The 18,225-nt window shown below is 38.7% G+C and overlaps 1 protein-coding gene across 2 annotated transcripts in view; it reads right to left on the reverse strand.

Annotated features, from left to right (window-relative positions):
- Positions 1-17,019, reverse strand: part of pak5 (p21 protein (Cdc42/Rac)-activated kinase 5) — a 58,495-nt gene extending 41,476 nt beyond the window's left edge. Inside the window, exon 1 of one of the 2 annotated variants that reach the window (XM_083562112.1) lies at positions 16,590-17,019. The gene's annotated coding sequence lies outside the window, so the exon portion shown is untranslated. The remainder of the gene's footprint in view (positions 1-16,589) is intronic. The other variant, XM_083562114.1, reaches the window with a different exon arrangement.
- Between the last annotated feature and the right edge of the window lie 1,206 nt (positions 17,020-18,225).

The raw sequence follows: 18,225 nt of genomic DNA on the forward strand, positions 1-18,225 counted from the left end.
GAGACATGGACAAAAAAAACTGACCATACGATCACATGTGCTTCCACATTTAGTCCCCATGTGCGGTATAATAGTACAATTAATTATTATTCTGAAGTTGTAAATCCCAAAGTTGTTAGGTAGTGTTGAAATCAGAGCTCTATACTCAAGATCTTCCACCCCAATATATGTATAACATATCTTCAGAGCTGGCTTTGTGCACAGGGACATCATCATGCTGGAACAGGTTTGGGCCTAGCTCTAGTGAAAGGGAAATGCAAAGCAATTATGTGCATTAAACTTCATGATAAAAGTTCAGAGAAGAACATATTAAAAAAGCTGTTAAATATAAAACATATTAAACATATTAGTTCAAAATGTAGAGTAGATGTGATTACAGAGCAAAAACAAAGAATACGGAGAACAGATAATAAGCATACAAAAATATATTATTTATTATTATCATGTACTTTTCCCTTTTATCATCCACAGACCAAATTAGCACTTACTCATGAAGAATAGCAGTTTATAACTAAACTTCTCATACAGATGCAGAATCTGACCTGTGTATGACAAAGAAACCTTAATAGGGTGTTGTTTCATCTATGTAAAATTATTTGGCTTGATGATTCTTTTAGTCCATTTAACTGCACACAGAGCACCCTTCACAGTGACTGTTTTTATATATATATATATATATATATATATATATATATATATATATATATATATATATATATATATATATATATATACACACACACACACACACACACACACACATAAGCAATTACCAGTATTTTTTTATTTTTTTATTTTTTTTGCAAATCCATATGGAATACTACAAAAATTCAATTCAAGAATATAAGTGTAAATGTATAAGTGTCAAAGAATATAAGTGTAAATATAAGTGTAAAAAATAAGTGTAAATTGCAGTGTAAATGCAATCGATGGTCAGCTGGTAAGTCATTACACTCTAGTCTCCTTTATCATGTCGGAAACAAGTTAAAAGGTAAACTGGGGCTGAATTGTAAATCCGTGTTGCTGCTTCTCTGAGTGAATTCATGCTAGGGCTGAACAATTCATTTTCATTTGTGATAATATCGTGATGTGAAAAAACACGATTTTTTTTAACCGCAGAGGCTGCGATAACACTCTGTAAAAGTAAAGCAGTCTAGTTGGCATACTATACTGCACCTTAATCAGTTGTTCAATGGTATTTGAGTAAAAGTCGAGAGACACAAGGTAAAAATTACATCAGCAAAAGTAAAAGTCCTCCTTATAAACTTTCACTTGAGTAAGAGTACAAAAGTATTTGCCAGATATACTTAAGTATCCAAGTACAGTGGAACCCGGTTATCTCGACCTCGGTTACCTCGACAAGCCTATTAAGTCGACGTTTTTGAAGTGGAACCGCCAAATTCTCGCTTTTTCTAAGCATTTTTTATCGGTTATGTCGACTTTTTTTATGTCGCCGAACCCTGATATCTCGAGCACAAGGGGGGGAAATTTGCCATTTAACATCGGTTATCTCGGTGCAGCCGCAGAAGAACTCGCGGAAGTGGCGGAAAAATCAAACCTTACAGATGCTACAGGTGTTGTATTGTATACTGGTGAATCTCTGCTGTTAGTTAGTGCTAGTGTTCGTACTGTTAGTAGCGGCGTGGCGCGGCGCGGCTTTGGGAAGAAAAGAGCAGCCGTTGAGAGAGTGCCGGTGGGAAGACACGTACCGGGATACGCATGCGCGATAACAACAACCGCCGTGAACCAACATATACCAACAATAACGGACAGTGAGAGTGTGGAAGTTTAAATAGGAGCTGGTGATGATAAACGAGCACCATATGTGCGCGATTGAAGCCGGGAGCTTCAGAGAAAGCGGCCGAGAAAACACCTGACACGCTGAAGGGGGCCGAAGGGGGCGTGGCAGGGGGATTCATGACAGATAAACATGTACTGTATGTATTTTTATAGCATGCCTTCATCAAACAAATTGCGGCAACGCTGTTGTGTAAAAAAAAAAAAAACTCCCAAAACACGTGCATGTACATTCTCATTTATTAACGCACATCATGTACATAAAGAAATTTCAAGCACGTTAATATACTGCCGCCATTTTGATTTTCGTTTATTTCGTTTATCGGTTACCTCGATGCTTTTTGGCGACCCCCTAGGACATCGACATAACCGGGTTCCACTGTACTATGATTTATTATGGCTATAACGTTCCTACTATATGCCAATCCATTAATAGAATGATATTAATGAGACAAAAACTGATATCTAATAAATTATTATGAGAACAAAACCTTTTTAATGGCTTAAAAAAAATCGCACAATTAAGGACATGAGTGTTGTGGCAAGTTAGAATTAGGCGTTCCTTCCAACATTTATTCCTCTCAAAATGTTCTGCTTGATGTTGAACTGACACTGAACGGTATGTTTGTGCTACGTAGATACCACCAACCGGTTCCAGCTTGAATGAGGCCCTGGGTGAACTAAACCATGACCCAACGTCTTCCCCATTGATTAGTTTCAGCTTTGAAAAGCTCCTTTCTGCTTCAGCTGCCGTCACTGGATGAGTAAGACATATTCTTACAGTTCACAAATTTGGATGCATTTCTGAGAGCTCCATTAAATTTATAAATATCACCCTAAATGCAGTAAATGCACAATTAAGTACACTTGACATTGTGCACAATTTATCAAACTCTCAGAACCAAGTACCAAACAACACCTTGGCTAATTGTAGCAATAATATATATGCAACATCTACAGTGAGGAAAATAAGTATTTGAACACCCTGCTATTTTGCAAGTTCTCCCACTTAGAAATCATGGAGGGGTCTGAAATTGTCATCGTGGGTGCATGTCCACTGTGAGAGACATAATCTAAAAAAAAAAATCCAGAAATCACAATATAAGATTTTTAAACTATTTATTTGTATGATACAGCTGCAAATAAGTATTTGAACACCTGTCTATCAGCTAGAATTCTGACCCTCAAAGACCTGTTAGTCTGCCTTTAAAATGTCTACCTACACTACATTTATTATCCTAAATTAGATGCACCTGTTTGAGGTCGTTAGCTGCATAAAGACACCTGTCCACCCCATACAATCAGTAAGAATCCAACTACTAACATGGCCAAGACCAAAGAGCTGTCCAAAGACACTAGAGACAAAATTGTACACCTCCACAAGGCTGGAAAGGGCTACGGGGAAATTGCCAAGCAGCTTGGTGAAAAAAAGTCCACTGTTGGAGCAATCATTAGAAAATGGAAGAAGCTAAACATGACTGTCAATCTCCCTCAGACTGGGGCTCCATGCAAGATCTCAACTCGTGGGGTCTCAATGATCCTAAGGAAGGTGAGAAATCAACCCAGAACTACACGGGAGGAGCTGGTCAATGACCTGAAAAGAGCTGGGACCACCGTTTCCAAGGTTACTGTTGGTAATACACTAAGACGTCATGGTTTGAAATCATGCATGGCACGGAAGGTTCCCCTGCTTAAACCACCATATGTCCAGGCACGTCTTAAGTTTGCCAATGACCATTTGGATGATCCAGAGGAGTCATGGGAGAAAGTCATGTGGTCAGATGCGACCAAAATAGAACTTTTGGGTCATAATTTCACTAAACGTGTTTGGAGGAAGAAGAATGATGAGTACCATCCCAAGAACACCATCCCTACTGTGAAGCATGGGGGTGGTAGCATCATGTTTTGGGGGTGTTTTTCTGCACATGGGACAGGGCAACTGAACTGTATTAAGAAGAGGATGACCGGGGCCATGTATTGCGAGATTTTGGGGAACAACCTCCTTTCCTCAGTTAGAGCATTTAAGATGGGTCGAGGCTGGGTCTTCCAACATGACAATGACCCGAAGCACACAGCCAGGATAACCAAGGAGTGGCTCTGTAAGAAGCATATCAAGGTTCTGGCGTGGCCTAGCCAGTCTCCAGACCTAAACCCAATAGAGAATCTTTGGAGGAAGCTCAAACTCCGTGTTTCTCAGCGACAGGCCAGAAACCTGACTGATCTAGAGAAGATCTGTGTAGAGGAGTGGGCCAAAATCCCTCCTGCAGTGTGTGCAAACCTGGTGAAAAACTACAGGAAACGTTTGACCTCAAACAAATGCTACTGTACCAAATATTAACATTGACTTTCTCAGGTGTTCAAATACTTATTTGCAGCTGTATCATACAAACAAATAGTTTAAAAATCATATATTGTGATTTCTGGATTTTTTTTTTTTAGATTATGTCTCTCACAGAGGACATGCACCTACGATGACAATTTCAGACCCCTCCATGATTTCTAAGTGGGAGAACTTGCAAAATAGCAGTGTGTTCAAATACTTATTTTCCTCACTGTATATCCTTATAATATACAGTGAGGAAAATAAGTATTTGAACACCCTGCTATTTTGCAAGTTCTCCCACTTAGAAATCATGGAGGGGTCTGAAATTGTCATCGTAGGTGCATGTCCACTGTGAGAGACATAATCTAAAAAAAAAAACAGAAATCACAATATATGACTTTTTAACTATTTATTTGTATGATACAGCTGCAAATAAGTATTTGAACACCTGAGAAAGTGAATGTTGATATTTGGTACAGTAGCCTTTGTTTGCAATTACAGAGGTCAAACGTTTCCTGTAGTTTTTCACCAGGTTCGCACACACTGCAGGAGGGATTTTGGCCCACTCCTCCACACAGATCCTCTCTAGATCACTCAGGTTTCTGGCCTGTCGCTGAGAAACACGGAGTTTGAGCTCCCTCTGAAGATTTTCTATTGGGTTTCGGTCTGGAGACTGGCTAGGCCACGCCAGAACCTTGATATGCTTCTTACAGAGCCACTCCTTGGTTATCCTGGCTGTGTGCTTCGGGTCATTGTCATGTTGGAAGACCCAGCCTCGACCCATCTTCAATGCTCTAACTGAGGGAAGGAGGTTGTTCCCCAAAATCTCGCAATACATGGCCCCGGTCATCCTCTCCTTAATACAGTGCAGTCGCCCTGTCCCATGTACAGAAAAACACCCCCAAAGCATGATGCTACCACCCCTATGCTTCACAGTAGGGATAGTGTTCTTGGGATGGTACTCATCATTCTTCTTCCTCCAAACACGTTTAGTGGAATTATGACCCAAAAGTTCTATTTTGGTCTCATCTGACCACATGACTTTCTCCCATGACTCCTCTGGATCATCAAAATGGTCATTGGCAAACTTAAGACGTGCCTGGACATGTGCTGGTTTAAGCAGGGAAACCTTCCGTGCCATGCATGATTTCAAACCATGACGTCTTAGTGTATTACCAACAGTAACCATGGAAACGGTGGTCCCAGCTCTTTTCAGGTCATTGACCAGCTCCTCCCGTGTAGTTCTGGGCTGATTTCTCACCTTCCTTAGGATCATTGAGACCCCACGAGGTAAGTTCTTGCATGGAGCCCCAGTCAGCGGGAGATTGACAGTCATGTTTAGCTTCTTCTATTTTCTAATGGTTGCTCCAACAGTGGATCTTTTTTCACCAAGCTGCTTGTTAATTTCCCCTTAGCCCTTTCCAGCCTTGTGGAGGTGTACAATTTTGTCTCTAGTGTCTTTGGACAGCTCTTTGGTCTTGGCCATGTTAGTAGTTGGATTCTTACTGATTGTATGGGGTGGACAGGTGTCTTTATGCAGCTAACGACCTCAAACAGGTGCATCTAATTTAGGATAATAAATGTAGTGGAGGTGGACATTTTAAAGGCAGACTAACAGGTCTTTGAGGGTCAGAATTCTAGCTGATAGACAGGTGTTCAAATACTTATTTGCAGCTGTATCATACAAATAAATAGTTTAAAAATCATACATTGTGATTTCTGGATTTTTTTTTTTAGATTATGTCTCTCACAGTGGACATGCACCTACGATGACAATTTCTGACCCCTCCATGATTTCTATGTGGGAGAACTTGCAAAATAGCAGGGTGTATAAATACTTATTTTCCTCACTGTATGCCTTTTAATTTAGCATTTTAAGCTGCACTTTACTAAAACTCAGTTCAGAACCTTTTCAGTACAATCACAGAAAACCTTTATGATATCACTCTTAATTAAAGGTAAACTACATACTATAAATTATAATTTTATGCAAGCTAAAAGTAATACTGTTACTCTATGACTAAAAGCATAGCATTATCCTTTACTATCCTCATAACTAATTTAGTGATAGAGCTGCATACACACCTTTTTTGTTTTGCATGATTTCCCCCTACTTCTTTCCTCTTTTTTCTAAGTTGGGCTCCTGAGGGCTGCCGCATCTCCTTGTACTCCTGCCTACTTTTCTCATCACTCTGTCGATCCCACTTCTGTTTTGCCAACCTCTTTCCCCTAATGCTCTCCTGCACTTTCTCATTCCACCACCACGTCTCCTTGTCTTGCTTTCTATTTCCAGATGTCACAGTACTTTTCTAGCTGCCTCCCTCATCACTCCTGCAGTAGTTGCCCAATCATCCGGCACCTCTTCACCACCACCAAGCCCCTGTCTGACCTCTTCCCTGAACCTCACACTACACTCTTCCTCCTTCAGTTTCCACCATCTTATTCTTCTTTTAAACCTTACTTTCCTCCTCTTCTTTTTCGCCTCCAAAACCATCCTACAGACCACCATCCGATGCTGTCTAGCTACACTGTCCCCCGCCAACACCTTACAGTCTCCAATCTCCTTCAGGTTGCATCTCCTACACAGAAGATAATCCACCTGTGTGCACCTTCCTCCACTCTTATACGTCACCCTATGATCCTCCTTCTTCTTAAAATACGTGTTCACCACTGCCATTTCCATCCTTTTAGCAAAATCTACCACCATCTGCCCTTCCACATTCCTCTCCTTAAAACCATACCTACCCATCACCTCCTCATCACCTCTGTTCCCTTCACCTACATGCCCTTTAAAGTCTGCCCCAATCACCAATCGTTCTTTCCTAGGTACACCATCTACCACTTCATCTAATTCACTCCAGAATCTTTCTTTCTCCTCCATCTCACAGCCAACTTGTGGAGCATAGGCACTGATGACATTTATCATCATCCCTTCAACTTCCACCTTCACGATCATCACCCTATCAGAAACTCTCTTCACCTCCACTACACTCTTACTGTACGCTTCCTTCAGAATCACCCCTACACCATTTCTCTTCCCATCCACACCATGATAAAACAGTTTAAACCCACCTCCAATGTTCCTGGCCTTACTCCCTTTCCACTTGGTCTCCTGAACACACAACACATCTACCTTTCTCCTCTCCATCATATCAGCTATCTCTCTCCCTTTACCCGTCATAGTACCAACATTTAAAGTACCAACCCGAACCTCTACTCTCCTACACTGCTCCTTTTTCTGCCGTCTCTGTAGACGCCTTCCTCCTCTCCTTCTCCTCCTTCGGCCAACAGTAGCCCAATTTCCACCGGTACCCTGTCGGCTAACGATACCTGTGGCGGTCGTTGTTAACCCGGGCCTCGACCGATCCGGTATGAAATTCTCATTTGTGATCCGCATATTTGATTTGGCACATGTTTTACGCTGGATGCCCTTCCTAACGCAACCCTCCCTATTTACCCGGGCTTGGGACCGGCACTAAGAGTACACTGGCTTGTGCCCCCCTAATGGCTGGGTTTAAAAATAGCTGTATAATAAATCGAAATTGCAATATTGGTTAAAAAAAAAAAAAAAAACGCACTTATATTATTTTCCTAAATCGTTCAGCCTTAATTCATGCTATTTCATACCTCCATTCGCCATCATAAACACCTAGTTTACAAACTTGTATTAATTCAGACCAGAATATTAATGTGATTGCAAATTCTCACACACTAAACTAGCACTACTGTAGTGTTATCTTTGGAGTTCAGTGCAGTGATGATAATAATGGCCCTCCTCCATGCATGGCTGTGCTCTCTGCTCTAACCCATCACTCAACAGAGGGACTAATCTCGCTGATGGAAAAGCAGAAAGAGCCTTACATTAGGCCAGTGTTTTTATATCAGAGACATCTAGCCAAGCGTTAATAAGACCACCTCAGAGCAAAATGGGGACGTGCCAATGACTTGTATCAAGAGCTCAGCATTGTGCTCAGTATTACAAGCACGGGAATATGAATAAATATCACAGGATCTGTCTCCAAAAACAACAGTCAATTATTACATAACTGTTAAATCCTGCCCTTCTTACATGCTTACATAAATGTTTTGGTTGCATAAATAATGGTACTTATTAAAGATAAACGTAGATGATATGATAGACCTAGATGCTGTATTTTACATATATACAGGCACTTTATATACAAGTTACAGACATACACCATATAAAAAGCACAAACAAATCATTGATATTTCATGGATATGTTATAGATATGTAACAGATACATTATATTATGTCAAACATAAATATAGACAGTAGGCTAAATGTGAATTTTTGCCAGCATTTTTTTTACATTCTTAAAAATGGCAAGGAAATATTTAATTGTCCAAAACCAACTGGCTAAAAAAAAAAAAAAAAGCCTTTTCACCATTTTAGGTTAGAGAGTGTGATATGATTGCCAGCTGTGATATCGAAAACTGAACGCTGGCATTAGAAGAGCACAAACAACACATTTATTCATGTTTTAACTGTCATCAGCATTAGCATTATGTGTTAGAAAGCTAGGTTTATGTAATCAAAAACTTCATCCATCTTTCTAAAAGCACTGAATAAAATTGGCCTAAGCTTTTCAATGGAATCAGTAACATATAGAAGCCTACCTGATGTTAAATAAAAGCATGTATGGTTCTACAATTTAAAGATAAAATAAGGTAATATATAATATAAACAGAGTGAACATCACTGAATGTCATTGCAGTGTAGTATTGTGTATAGCACAAATAGCACAAGGCCTTATTATAAGATATTAATGATGTGTATAAAGCTGAGACATCATACAGTCTCTTTGCATTATAGAAATGTACAACCTATTTAATAAAAATAAAAACCAGCTGCTAGACAAAGTTTTGGTGAACTGGCAATTTTATACTATATATTTTTATATATTTATAAATAAAGAGGCTAAAGAGAACCAGACTTTGATCCACATCAATATAACAATTTTATAAATCTTTAAATCAGCAGGCTAGAAGGAAGGTCGTTTTTTCAGTGCCAGTTTTATAACAGCATGAAACAAAAATCTTAATGTAAGTATCCACTGTGGTGTGACATATTTTGCGAGTGACACCGGCTCAGCATTTTCCCTCGATGATAGCTGTGAAGGGTGAGCCGAAACATGACAAGATATTATTAGTACTGTTTCTCCCTGCCAGTCTATTATGTCTCTTCTTTTTTGCATGTTAAGTTGAAATAAAAATGGCAACGAACTATACTATTATTATGATTATATAATGAACAACATTCATTTGTCACTATTTTAAGGGACATTTTACATTCAAATGTGGCGCACATCCAATATGTGGATGTGACTATTAAAAGGGCTTAGAATTTTTTTTTGGAGAAACTCTTTAGTGTGTGTATGTTGCTACTGCTTTCTAAACTTAGATATATTCAAAGGCTTTGAACTAGGGATGCACCGAAATGAAAATTCTTGGCCGAAACCGAAAACCGAAAAAGAGGAAAGCAAGGCCGAAAACCGAAACACAGAAAGAAATTATGCCAATTATTATTACCATTGCATTTATAGCTATGACTGTGTACTAACCTTACTAAAATCAAGGCATTTCAATTTTTGTTTCAAAGAATAAATCAATTACAAATTATGAAAATATTTATTTATAGCACATTGCAACAATGCACAGGATAAAATAAATTAAAATTCAAACCTAAATGTTTAACTTAAATGCACTCATGTGTACATTAAATAATAATGTACAGGCCCTCTGGCCTGCTGAAAGGTTGTAAAATTAAATATGTTCTTTCATAAAAACAAAGTGCATTCAGAACAAGTGCAATTGCTTAAAGATACAACAATATCACTGGGAAACTTCCTTGCCTTTTTAAAAACGTCCACCACAGACGGAGTGCGCATGCGCATGGTTTTGCTTTTCTGTGCCGCGTTTCTCTCATATTCAGCATAGCGATCGGATGTTTGGATTTCAGGTGATAAATTAAACCCGACGTGGAGAAAGTTTTTGCAGACGCACCCCATCTTGAAATTTCGGCATTACATGTTTTGCAAATCGCTATCCGTGGGTCTTTCTCAGATATACTGAAACACGTCCACACCGCAGACAAGCACGTGCAGGCAGCGGTTTCTGTTTGCGTCATCACAACAAACTGTTTCGGCCGCGTTTTTTCGGTGATCAAAGTCTTTCGGCCGAAAACCGAAAATGCACTTTTGGGCCATTTTCGGCCGAAAATCTTCGGTGGCCGAATATTCGGTGCATCCCTACTTTGAACAACAACAAAAAATCTTAATATATATATATATGATTTATTGATTGAGTTACTGTATGTTTGTTAATGTATTCTGTACAATTGAGTTGATCCCAATTAGCTTAAATAATCATGATCACCAAAAATAACTGCGAGAGGGCTGGCTTGTTTTCGCTTCGTATTTACTCGATTTGCTGATTAATAAAAGCTATATAATATTATTTATGTCTATCTTTGGTTTTTGCTCCATCTTTAATGAGTGACTATGTTTTTTTGGAAATTATATTTTATGTCATAGAACTAGTGATAGCTGGTCTCGAAGAAAGCTAATATCTATCCCAACACAGAATCTATTAAGATTAAGTAATGCACTGTGTTACAAGAAGACAGACAGACACACACACACACAAACACACACACACACACACAAATGTGCAGCTGCCTTTTCAAAAGCTGCCTTTCTCCCAACAAACAAAAGATGTGACCATTTATTTAAATTTAAAACTACCTATAAACTTGTAGTTTGTGAACTGAGTATGGACAATATGAGCTTAGTATATATGCTTTTAATGTCTCCTAAGGTAAAGAGAAGAAAGTTTGGGAAGAAAGTATGATGGAGTAAAAAATCCACTTCATTCCCATTCATTACAACCATAACCATTGTTAATTTGCACTTTTCAATCCCTTCTAAATTGCAGTGTCTAAATGCATCAGCAGAATGTGCAGAAAGAAATATCACTCAAATGGAGATCATTTAAGGGGGAGGTTACAGTCACACTGTTTAATCATTTGATGAATCTACAGTCTGGGCTGGAAAGAATCGAGCCTGGGGGTGCTTTTTCACACCATTCTCTTTCCTTTATTTAGGACCATTTGTGCTGCAATAGATTTTTACATTTTCTTTCTTATAGTACCGCCACAATGGTTTATCTTCCTACCCTTAATACAAATGAACAATAATGACATGTAAGATCTCCATTTGCAATAGGGCCAAACCTATTCAGTTCAGGAGTGTGCAAAGATTACATATCATACCTCTTCTTAGAAGCAAGTTTGACTCAAGCAAGTCACTGTTATGTGTTAATTGTAAATGAGAGATTACAACCATTTGCTATGGGACTGTCCTGTAATCAGAGCTTATTGGTCAGAAGTTGTTGTTCGCATGAGCCGTACGTTTGGACTTGAGCTACAGACGGACCCTTTATCTTGATTTTGGGTCTTCCAGTTGGACTATTGTGGAACAAATTTAATAGCTGTCTATTTGATACTCTTGCTTTTGGTTCCCTGGTGGTCTAGTGGTTAGGATGCGGCGCTCTCACCGCTGCGGCCCGGGTTCGATCCCCGGTCAGGGAACCAACCCCAGCCATTAGGGTTACACAAGCCAGTGCACTCTTAGTGCCGGTCCCAAGCCCAGATAAATGGGGAGGGTTGCGTTAGAAAGGGCATCCAGCGTAAAAACGTGCCAAATCGAACATGCGGATCATGAATACGGATGATCCGCTGTGACGACCCCTAATAGGAGAAGACGAAAGAACGTTTTATTTGATATTCTTGCTTTTGCTGCCAGGAAACACTATATTTTTAACGTGGATCAGTATGAAACCCTCATTTTTGAGACGATGGCACAAGATTATTAGGGAAATTATTCCCTTAGAATTTTGAACTTGTGTTAAATATGTTTTAACATATGTCTACTGAAGCTTTTCGTCAAGTCTGGTCTCCGTGGCTGGATTTTATCGAGGTCTCCCTCTAAGCAATATTTTGAGTTTTGGTATGTAATAATGCACATGTATGTGTTTTTTTTCCCTCTATCTCATAAGCATTGTAAAAGATGGGCTTTGTTTGTTGGTTGAATTGTCTATGTTTGTTATAAGTGGTTGAAATGTTTATAAAAAAGATGCAATAACTAATAATTAAAGGAGAAATATAGGATATGATAAGAACAAACGAGCAGTCCATGAAAAGATCAATTTGTTACCTATGGCAGTGAATCAGACATCAGGACAAATCTGTTGGAGTGATTGAGAGCTTTCTACAAACACCATTACCCTCATAAATACTGGATTAAGATTGCCAAAGCATGATGAGTGACATGGAAATTACGCAATTGCTGACTCATCGCTTCCAGAGCGTTTATTGGATAAAAAACGAGGAGGAGAATTGAATGAAATAGGGCAGAAGGACCAAACAGGATCTGAAAGATCAAGGGTTGCAAGACGTTTCTCGCTGATGAATATCCATGCCAAACACTGATCCAGTTATTGTTTGCAAACCTATTTTATCTTAATAGCGTACTGCAGTCAACTAGCTTTAGAATGAGACACATTATTGAATTCAAGCTTTTGTTTATAGTGTGCTTCAGGTGCCAGACCCAGAGGCATAAGAGGAGAGATGAGATCTGGGTATCTGGGTCTCTAAAATCTAAATCTGTCCTTAGAGTGGGAATGTTAGCGACATGTGTGCAACCTTCTAAAGCTATGTTTGAATCAGACTTTAAAAAGAAGGGTGCTCTGACCCTAATATGCAATCTGTTGTGAGAGTGTAGTCTGTAGCACTGCTCTTCACGGGCCACAATTTTAGAACAAGTTTTATATTGTAAAGGGAAATAAAGCAGTAAATTACAGCAAATAGTACAAAGAACTGTACCTTCTCCATACTGTTGTTAATGGCTGTAATTTTACAGTATGAATTTTAGTTGTAAGTGTATCTTTATTAAATATGTATATTTCTTTGCAATTTTTTTCTGGTACATTTTTAAAAAGGGCTTCTGTGATTGTATATTGTGAATGTATGTTGACATTTTTATTTTGCAACAGGGAGACAGAGAAATGGCGTGTTAAACAGCCAATATCCTTAAACCATTGTGATACCCCCCACATTGAATATTATTTTTTTTTAAGCTAATTTTAATATTTTTATATTGTTATTATTATTATAATTATTAAGAATATATTCATGAATTAATCACCAGATTAGTTTAGTGAGTAACTAATTAATTATTTAATCACTAACTCATTTATCATTGAATTTTATTATTAGATAATTATTATGTTTTTAAAACTGCAACAGTATCGCTGGCAGCTTGTATGCAAACCAATATATTGTGATGTGTATGATTATAGTGTGTTGTTGAAGTGTCCTTGAGAATTGTGGTTTGATATTTTTGTCATACCGCCCACCCATAATCCAGAGCCAATCCAGAGACACCAATCCACATAATAGCATGTGAAAGGAAACCAGAGAACCCGGAGCAAATCCACATTAACACGTAGAGATCGTGCAAAACTCCACACAGACAGAAACCTGAGCTCAAAATTGAATCAGAGACCCCGGAGCTGAAAGGCGGCAACGTTAAACCATGCCGCTCGATATATTGGGTTTTAGATTAACTTTATGCTTCTTTGAGCATATAATTATTATTATGGTTGGCATATACCAAAACCTTTAAAATGTTCAGTAAATATTAAACAGTGTAACTGATACACTGAAAACACCTATTCTCAAATACACTGGATGGATCATTCTGAGCACAGGGTGAAGCCACAGTAATGCATAATCTACATAATATTCTACATCTTCACCTCAGCAGTGAATAAGTGTTTGAAATCAAAGCCACATCTATGGGTGTGGTTCATTTCACACTATGGATCACACCCACTATTACAGTGGCCTACATTCTAATGAATACAGCAATATAATGAACTTGACATGTGGCTTTGGGATTTGGGCAGCCTGGAAAAAACAAAGTCAAGAAGCACAATGTAGAGCCAAATAGAATAATCTAGTACACAAGCAACAGTGATGTTAAGGACATGCTAAAATAATAAGACCCTAGTGTTTTCAGGTTCCTTAAAATGCCATTATCATCAAAAGCAATCATTTTAAGCATGTTTTAGTACTGAGAGAATCAGTTGGAGTGTAAGAGTGAAACAAGTTATTTTTAACATTTGGGATGTTCAGAATGTTAAACCTGGAATAAACAGTGAGTGTGAGGTGAATTTAGGGGGGAAAAAAAAGATAAGCTTAAAATTTAGAATTAAGAAATATCAATTATTGCAAATTATATAGAAAAGATATATTGTGATATATTGTTTTTTTTACATGCCCATTCCTATTATCCTGGACTGTGAATTTTAATATTAATTTTGTTAAGATTAACATTTATGTCCTTTTTTATTTGTTCAATTATTTGGAGAAAATGTTTTGCACAATTAATTTTATTTCTAGCAACAATGTCAAAAGTAATATTTAAAGATTTTGACTCCTCCCTACTAACTTCTAGTTCAGAATGCAAAGCTAGACAAAGTTGTTTTCATATATGTTTAATAGAAAATTCATTTCAAATAATATCACAATTGCCTTAAATATTCAACAAGTTCTATATAAAATTCTCCTTGTAAAATAAACATTTGTAAACTAAACAACGCCCCTCGATTGGATCCTGATTTGAAGGCAGTACATCATCATATTATAGTATGCACCCTATTAAAATGTACAAATCCTCACCACCACCATCACCATCACCCCTTTCCCACACATCAGTCGGTGAGCTCGCTATGTTAATCATAAAATAAACACACCACAACCAGTGGCCTGAAACAAATCAGTAGACAACCATGTCTTTTTGCCCCTACTGTTATTTTAATACAGCTGTCAGTGTACTGATGCAGCACTACAACTCATACTGCCCCTCTGGTGGGCTTCCCTCCTCATTAATATGTGTTTGGTGGCTTTAATAAGGGTCACCCTAATCGATCTTTCAGAGTCAGGTCACATTAAAGTATCTAAATGGAGTAGAACAAGTGGAGAAATAAGGAAAAAAGGGATGTTTGCTTAGTGGGAAATATGCAATAAATGTGTGCATAGTTCAAAATCTGTTGAAATTTTCTTAAAATGATTTCACAAGACACGTGCTGTCTTGATGAAGCTAAAATTTGGATCCAGTCTAATATACATGTGCACATTCCAAAAAAAAAAAATGTATATTACAAACATTTTGAGGTTCTGCAGCTTAATAGAAAAGCATTATAAAGTTAAAAAGCTAAGACACTGTCAGTCTTGAAATCTTTTTTGAAAATATTGTATACATTAAAATAAGCATCTTTCCTTCTCTTACTCCCATCTCACACACCTACATACTCTCTCTCTCTCTTTCTCTATCTCTCTCTATCTCTCTCTCTTCTGATTGGCTGCTAGCTCACATATCCTGTTACATTGTAGTCAGATTTCTTTTCGTTCACGTTGAGACATGATGACGTGCTGTTTCTGAGACGGCATGTGATATACGGATACAAATGTCCAACCAATTCCAACCCACCAGCCATTGTGATTTACACAGTGATTTACACATTACATGATTGTCAGTTACTCTGAAGACGTTACTTAGAAACTAATCATCATCATGATATATTTTTTTCTTAATATTTTTCAACATTTGTGTTTATTTATTTTAATATAAAAATGCACATACAGTGCAATGTTACCATTAAAAAAAGATACATTTTCCATATGCCCTGCTACATGACACCAGATCATTGTGCATCTGGAGTAAAAACATTTCCAATCTATAGTAACAAGGACAGTAAGTTATTATGAACATCCTCATTGTTGATATTATGTGTTCGATGCTGGTCGTTTTGCCTTATTGCCTTTTGTTTGCACACTAAAACTGTAGCGCACAGCTATAAAGCGCCATGCATGTGCATGTGCAATGACATGCCTAAGTACATGCAAAAAAAAAAAAAATCAATGTTTACTTCCCATGAAAGGCAACAGTGTTTCTCCTTGGTGGAAACTGCCAGCCATGATGACACTCCATTTCTCTTCCTAACGCTTTGCAATCAACCACAAGCACAGGGACACCTGCAGCAGCATCTAATCAGAGGATCATCCAAATATATCAGATATAAAGCTTTTGACATCCTCGACATTCAGCCAGGAACCGGGGAACCGGCCTGGGATGTGATGTTCTGCTCTTCATTGATTCATTGATGGCGCTATTGTAACACCATATTTGTGCACGATGTCTTCACTCAATTTAGACATTCAGGACACAAATCCGAGGTCATGATGTCAGGGACATGTGTTCATTTCGGTCTGCAGTGTTAGGGGTGAAGCTCTCTGTGAGTGGAGCGTTTCTGGGTTACAGTGCTGAAACACCGCGTCACGCGACGGCCTGTCGCTAGGCAGAGACTACAATAACACTCCGCTTACCTGCACCCTTCCGACAGCCTGCTCACATTTCCCGTGTCCCTGCGCTTGTTTACCGGGAACGATGCACCAGCGCCATGTTCCCTCCGCTCGCCGCGGGTCCGATCAGGTCCGGTCCTGATGCGAAGACGGATGGCAGCCTACATTACAGGCTGTTGCTACGCAGCGCGAGCGCGCGGGGAAAGCGGAGCACCTGAAGACGCGCACGGTAACACAAATAAATCAATCAATCAATCAATGAAACAAATCACGCCTCCTGCACGGCAACGCGCAATCCCGATCTCACGGGGGGAATCGGGCTGCCTCGTGGAGCTATCGCTAGGTCACGGTCACCCACACCGCGAGACACGGACAGCTGTAACCACGGCATCATTGGCAGGTGGGGCTGTGTGCGTGAGGCCACGCCCATCGGTCGTTACAGTCACGCCCACAACCACAGCCAACCAAGACTACAGGCCATGTCACATCATACAGAATGATCTTTTAATGTGGGTTTATTTTCCCTGTGGGTTTTAATCATTTTATTCATTCATTCTAGCTACTATTTAATACTATTTATACGTGTCATACCCTTTAGCAACTCTATCTGGTTTACTAAATGTGAGTAAATGAGTACAGCCTGCCCATAATAACACTATAGTACTAGCTTTTGTGTACATCTCAGTACAGTAGTATATAAAGTTATATAAAACACTTATTATAGGCAGTGCAATAAACAAGTAGCCACACGTTGCTTATTTTCGTATTTATAATATTATTTATATTAGTATGCAATATTTAGTGTATCGAGGTTACTGGGTAATTAATAAACATTTAACCGAGCAGCAGCATGTTCCTGTCATTTACATGTGAGTATGTGAGTATGATTGTAGCCACTGTGGGGCAGTACACACAAATCTGTCCAAAGCAGATGTTTGTTAAAGGTGTAGGATCCTAAACATTAAAAATGCCTTGGCAGATGGGTGATTCCAAAATAGCATCATATATATATATATATATATATATATATATATATATATATATATATATATATATATATATATATATATATATATATATATATATACACACAGTGGGTACGGAAAGTATTCAGACCCCCTTAAATTTTTCACTCTTTGTTATATTGCAGCCATTTGCTAAAATCATTTAGGTTCATTCTTCTTCCTCATGAATGTACACATAGCACCCCATACTGACAGAAAAACACAGAATTGTTGACATTGTTGCAGATTTATTAAAAAAGAAAAACTGAAATATCACATGGTCCTAAGTATTCAGACCCTTTGCTCAGTATTTAGTAGAAGCCCCCTTTTGATCTAATACAGCCAGGAGTCTTTTTGGGAAAGATGCAACAAGTCTTTCACACCTGGATTCAGAGATCCTCTGCCATTCCTCCTTGCAGGTCCTCTCCAGTTCTGTCAGGTTGGATGGTAAACGTTGGTGGACAGCCATTTTTAGGTCTCTCCAGAGATGCTCAATTGGGTTTAAGTCAGGGCTCTGGCTGGGCCATTCAAGAACAGTCACGGAGTTGTTGTGAAGCCACTTCTTCGTTATTTTAGCTGTGTGCTTAGGGTCATTGTCTTGTTGGAAGGTAAACCTTCGGCCCAGTCTGAGGTCCAGAGCACTCTGGAGAAGGTTT

Source organism: Silurus aristotelis, assembly GCF_946808225.1.
Source record: "Silurus aristotelis genome assembly, chromosome: 15".
In the NCBI taxonomy this organism is placed as follows: Eukaryota; Metazoa; Chordata; class Actinopteri; order Siluriformes; family Siluridae; genus Silurus; species Silurus aristotelis.